General features: G+C 54.9%; 1 protein-coding gene across 3 annotated transcripts in view; it reads left to right on the top strand.

Moving 5' to 3' along the window:
- Positions 1-2,912: 2,912 nt before the first annotated feature.
- Positions 2,913-6,000, top strand: part of DNAH1 (dynein axonemal heavy chain 1) — a 74,078-nt gene continuing 70,990 nt past the window's right edge. For all 3 annotated transcript variants that reach the window (XM_065075076.1, XM_065075075.1, XM_065075074.1), the window contains exon 1: positions 2,913-3,027. The gene's annotated coding sequence lies outside the window, so the exon portion shown is untranslated. The remainder of the gene's footprint in view (positions 3,028-6,000) is intronic.

Here is a 6,000-nt window from a genome sequence, read left to right as displayed (position 1 = left end):
TGGACTGATTCTCATGTCTGGCAACTGGAGGAGATGAGAGCCCTCTCCCTCACTGCGGGTCCAGACCCTGCTAACACCTGCTCATGCTTTCACCACACCAGTCATCTGCCTGGTTGGACAGGGAGAGCAGTGTTTGCCTTCTCCCAAAACAGCCTTGCCCTAGGGAAAGTCGTGGGAAGTCACTGATCAGCCTGTTTCAGCAGGGACTTGGGAACCTCTTCTTAGAGAACCATTAGCTTTGGAACTCAGCACCACCTGTAAGTATGGGTGGATCTGTGGCCTCAAAAGAGCCCATGGCAGAAAAGGAGCAGGAAGAAGGACTGTCAGAAGAAAGACAACGCTAAACTTTCTGTGGTGGCACAGCTGGGGACAGTATCTCATCTCAAACTGATGCTAGAAGGAAAAATCACAGAAATGCTCAGATATTCCGACTGCGGCCACTGCCACTCTGAACCTGCCTTTTGCAAGTGATGGGGTCTCACACTCCCCTGCCTGGACATCCTGGGCTAAAGGAGCACCCATGGAAGCGGGACATGGTGTTGGTGCACCCTGCTGCATCCCCTGGGAGTGAGTCTCTGGGGAATCAGAAAGCCCTTTTGAAGGCAGGTCAGGAAATGAATCTGTCATGGCAGCACACGGGTGGAGAGCAGGGTGGCTCACACACCTGTCTGCTCACTGTTCTGGCCTGGTGGGTTTGTGAAGGCCCAGCCAGTTGAAGCAGTTTGGCTTTCATCTCCTGTTTTGCTGAAGCATTTTGTGTCGAACTTTTAAAGCCTGGTCAAAAATGAAGCACAGCCAACTGCAGGGACAGCAAGCCCAGCTCTAAATCCCAACCTGCTGCAGGGGAGGCAAAGCAGGTGTGAAGTGGCTGGATACTTTTCCCATGCAAAGGGACTTCACCATCGCTTCTTCCCAGGAGAATCTGGGATGCGACTCCTGGGAACTCCAGCAAGAGCTGTAATTATATCAAACCTAATCAAGGCAAGCCAGCATGTGCTCCTTTCTTAAACAGTGATGAGGCTGGCAGTATGACAGCAGTATGACAGAGTACCTACACCTGGGGGTTTCTCCAGCAGCCGCTGCGTTGAGCAGGGTCAGGGGCAGTCCAGCATGGGGAGCGAGTCCGCAGAGACCTCCCTGCTGCACCGAGCTGATCCGGAGAACGCCTTGGCAAGAGCTGAGCATTGCTGGAAGGGAGCTTTCTTGTTGGGAGAAGCTTGTGTTTCTTCCTCGAGGCTCTGCCTGCAACAGCCTCCACCTCTCCCTGCCCAAACCTCACATCACCTTGCTTGCAAATTTTTGGATGGTACAAGTGCCTCGTCCACCGTTGACTCCCAGGCCTTTTGCATCCACTGCCAAGCTGGTGCCCAGTCAGTGAGAGGACCCGCTGCCCATCACCTGGGCTCTGCTGCCTCCCCGTGGCATGTCCCCCCACCCCGGCCCTGGTACCACCCTGCCTGACCCTCTGCCCCCATGCAAGGCCAGGCATGTGTCTGTCCAGCCAGCCTGCTGGGTGTTTTGTCTGCAGGGAGCCCTGCAGAGCCCTGTTCCTCCAGTCCTGGTTTCTGGGGCTCATACCTCCCCCGGGTGCAGACCTGTGCAGCAGCAGGACTCACTCTCAGCTCTCTGCCTGCCTGGGCAGGGCTGGCAGGTGTGGGGGGCAAAGGGGTTACAAAGCAGCCCCTGCCCATCCACCTGTCCACAGCTCCACTCCTGCAGTAGGGGACTGGCTGGTCTCTGGTCCCCTGCTTCATCCTTTCCTTCTCCTCTTCTGCCCTTTGCCATCCCTCCCAGTAGATCTCTTACGTTTTGTTTGGTTGGTTTGTTTTGTGGGGTTTTTTGTGGTGTGTTTTGTTGGTTTTGTTGTTTTTTTCCCCTCTCAAAATGCTTCCTTTCTGCTCCTTCCACCTCTTCCATCTCCCCCAAAATAATCCAAACCTGTTGTTCCTCACTCCCCTGCAGGGCTGGCACTGCTTGTCCCTTCCCCACCATCTCATCCCTGATGGACGAGCTGGTTGGGACCCTCCCAGTGTCACCTTTCCCTGGGTAGGGTATGATGTGTTCTCCAGGGTTGTAGCACATGGTGGTAACCACCTGTGCCCACCTGACATGACTCTCTAGATGTGACCGCTCAAGAATTCCATGGGCATGTAAGCTTGGCTGTAGACAAGCTATTGTGCAGCTCAGTGTCCCACAACCTGCCCACCTACAATGTTTTTGGGGATGGGTTGAAACAGGGATTTGCTGGACCTTCCAGGACAGCTGCCGGTGGGGCTGGCAGCCAACTGGCATGGAAGGTGTCACCGGAGAAGCAGACACCCAGCCCCTCACATCTCTTGCACAGGGAATGGGGGCTGCCCCCAGAGGCACTCAGTGGAGACCAGCTCCTCCGTGGCATGGCCCAGCACCCACATCCTGGGGCTGGCAGCCCTGGAAGGTCAGAGCTGATGGTGGCTCTGTGGTGCTGGTGGCTTGGTGGCACTAATACCACATCAGTGGTGGTGACCTCTGGTGGCAGTTCTGTAGAGGCCCTATGGCAGCTCTGGGGTGGCCCTGGGGGGATCATGGTGGTAGCTCACTGATGGTGCAGTGATGACTCTAAGGTGGCAGGGAGGGCTCTATGGGGGCTCAGTGGTGGTGGCTCGGAGATGGCACCGGTATGTCTGCGGCGACCTTGTGATGGATGGCTCAGTGATGGTGGCTCCGAGGCGGTACTGGGGGCTTTGTAGCAGCTCTTGGGTGGCAGCGGCAGCTCTGTGGTGGTGGCTCCGAGGTGGCAGTGGGGACTCCGGCTGCCCCTCTCTGCCCGCAGCTGCCCCGCGAAGCCGCCCCAGCCCGAGGAGCCAGCTCCCCCCTCTCCGGGCATGCGGCTGCCCTGCCCGCGCTGCCCGGCGCCTCCCCCAGACCAGCCCAACCGCCGGCGGGGGGGAGCCGCCCCCTCGAGCTGGACGGTTGTGCCCGTTCTCTCCTCCCGTAGCAACGTTGCCGGCGGCGGTTACGTGCAGCCGGGGCGCAGCGGGCCGGCCGGTGCGTACCGCCCTCCGGGGACGGCCGGGCCGGGGTCCCCCGTTCCGGGCAGTGCCGCCGCGGCCTCGGCCGGGAGTGAGCCTGGGGCTCCGGGGTCTAAGGAGGGGCTGGAACGGGGAATGGGGCCGCTCCTGGCTGGGCCTCGCGGCGGGGAAGGAAGGCAGCCTGGACAGGCAGGACAATGGCGGGGGGTGGGGGCCGGGCAGGCGGACGGACAGACGGACGGACACGCAGGTGTGGGCTATGAGGATCACCCCTCGTGTTTTCCCCGGTCTAGCATAAGTGGGTGTCCCCCTCCGCTCGTGCAAAGCGGGGCTGGGTGGGCTGCTCTCCCCGCGGGGTGCCTGGCTCTGTCCCATCCCCACAATTAGCGACTGCCCTGGGGCTGCTGCTCCTGCACCCTGCTGGCAACCGGGGCTGTTGTGCTCGACAGAACAGGCGTTGTCGGGAGTCACGGTCTAAATCCTTGGTGTGGTGTCTCGTAGCACCCGCCGTGGCTGAAACCTCAGAGCGTGCGGTGTAACCTGGTCGTTAATGTCCTCTGTAATGAGAACACCGTTTGCCATCACTCTTGCTGTTTCCCCCGCTGCGTACGCAGGTTCTGGTGGCCGTTGTGTGGTGCTTTCCCACGGAGAAAGGAATGCATTTAAAAACCCGGAGGAAAATCAATTTTAAAACCACGCAAAATGTTGGAGGGAATGGGCTGTTATAAAACTCGAAATTACTTTTTTAAAGTAGAAGAGATTTGAAGTAGCGGATAATGTTTAAAGCAGTTTGAGAGCGCATCGCCTTGTCAGAGCTTATATTATCTGGCTCAAATTACAAGAAGAAGGAATTTCTACATGTTGGTGTCTGAATGGTGGTGTAGTTGGGGTTTTGTACAGTCCACAGATAAACAGATTTCAGATAAATGACTACTAGATTTCAATCTGCAGTTTTGCTTTGGGGTTAGATTATTTTTAAAGTACTTTTCTCTTGTTCTGTTGCATTTTTTAGCTGTTTTGAACCTTATTTGAAAGAAAAGAGTCCATTTTGTCAAAGCTTTGGATCAAAGAATCGAAGTAGAGGCAACAGATCAAAAAGCTCATACCAGACAGGGAGAAAGACATGTGGGAGTTTGACTTCTTGGATATGAAAAGCCTGGATTTACCGAGAAATTGTAATTATAGTTTTGCCACGATGACACACAGACGCTATAGCTAATGTTGTGTCAGCAGTGCTATTAGAGTATGCTCTCATTTTGAATAGTTCAATTTAGCATAATACAATGCACCTGGTATATCTAGGAAAAATGCTTTTCAGGTGTGAGAGAGCATGACTGAGCTGCCAGGAAGATAGGTGTTTCAGCAGTGGTGAACAGCTTTTCAAAGCTTATTGTAGCTAAACCTGGGACAGCTTGGTGCAGGCTGATGTTTGCCACTGAAGAGTGGAGAGATGCTCCTGGATATATAGGGGCAGCAGAGTGAAGGGTTATGGAGGGGGGCTGGAGGTCTGCTCTCAGGAGACATCTCTTCTCCTTCCCCCAGCTTTGAACCTCCCCTTGTGGAAGGGCCACTGAGTGGGAAGGGGTTGAAGGCTGCGAACGCGGAATGTGGCCGCAGCAGCCGGAGTGTGACACGAACAGGGCCCTGGGTTGTTTCTCACCATGGGCCATTGCTGGCTGAAAGCTCGAGCTGCCCTTGTGTGCTCCCTGTGAGATGGAAGGTGTTCCCTTCCCATTGCAACCTGAGCCCCGGCCGCCTCAGCAATCCATACCGAGCTCTGCTGCCCGGGGGTGAGGGTATGGGGTCACCCTCGGATAGGGGGTGGGGAGGGCAGTCTGCCTGCTGCTCCTTGTTTTGGGGAGTGAGGAGACAGGAGGTGCCATCGGCAGAGTTAAAGGCTGGGGAAGTGTGAACCGTTCTGCAATAAACCCCTGGCTCAGCAGCTAGGCTGAATAAAAGAGGGAAGGTCTATCTTACTGTCTTTTAAACCAACCTGGAGACTGTTCACAAGAGCTGGGTGGGAGCACTGAAGCACCCCATCGCTGGAGGCCAGCACTGGAGCGAGCTCCCCACCGCCCTCTGGGAAACCCTGCTGGAACCCCTGGCCACGTCCCAGCAGCAAGGGTGGCAGGAGAGTAGGATTCCCTTTGTGCTTAGCAGTTCTCCCATTTGTATATCAGTTTTAACACACTCAGACAAGCTGTTTTACTCGTCTGTCTGGGGAATTGCTGGGAAAACTTTGGAGGCTTTGTTTTGTTCTTTATTTTGGATGGTGTGTGTCAGGTTTATTTGCAGTTACAAACACCAGACCCTCCCTCTGTGCAGCTGGGAGACCGTGATAGATGGATGTTTTGAGCTGGACACTCAGTAGGGGTTTGTTTTATTTTGAGATAAGTGCTCGGGAAGGACTTTATGGAGCGTGAGCACAGAGGGAGCAAAGCAGTGAAGAGTTAGGTGTGCTGTGGGCAGGCTCGGTGTCCACTTCCCCTGTTGTGGGAACTCAGCCATCATTGGCAACATCCACATCATTTTGGTTCTAGGCAGAGATAGCCAGTCCTGCTAAATCGGGAGTGGGCTCAATTGTTCACATCAGTAAAGGTTCAGATGAACCTTGCATTCCAGAGTTAGCTTTTTTGGGGGTGCTAAGAGGTAAAAATGCAGCAAGTCATGTTGCCACCTCTGCTCCTGTTCCCAGGAAGAGGATGTTCTGGTGACACATCAGGAGAGCCACCCCAGGGCTGTTCCACCTTGCTGCTGTTCTCTGTGCCAGTGCAGCAGGCACGAAACGGTCCAGCAGTGATTCATCAGGAATCCTTGGATCTTGGCTGATAGCAATCAGTCCTGCTGGGCTGCCAAAATAGATATGGCCAGAGCATGAAATAGCTAATAAAAACAAAATCCTCCATGGAAAATTCATTTTTCAGGGTATGAGGTTCTAGTTGCTGCACCACAGAGAAGCTGAGAGGAGAAATATTTGAGATTTTCTATC

This window comes from Columba livia, chromosome 10 (genome assembly GCF_036013475.1).
Source record: "Columba livia isolate bColLiv1 breed racing homer chromosome 10, bColLiv1.pat.W.v2, whole genome shotgun sequence".
NCBI classification, from domain to species: domain Eukaryota; kingdom Metazoa; phylum Chordata; class Aves; order Columbiformes; family Columbidae; genus Columba; species Columba livia.
This window is presented reverse-complemented; position numbering and strand designations above follow the sequence as displayed.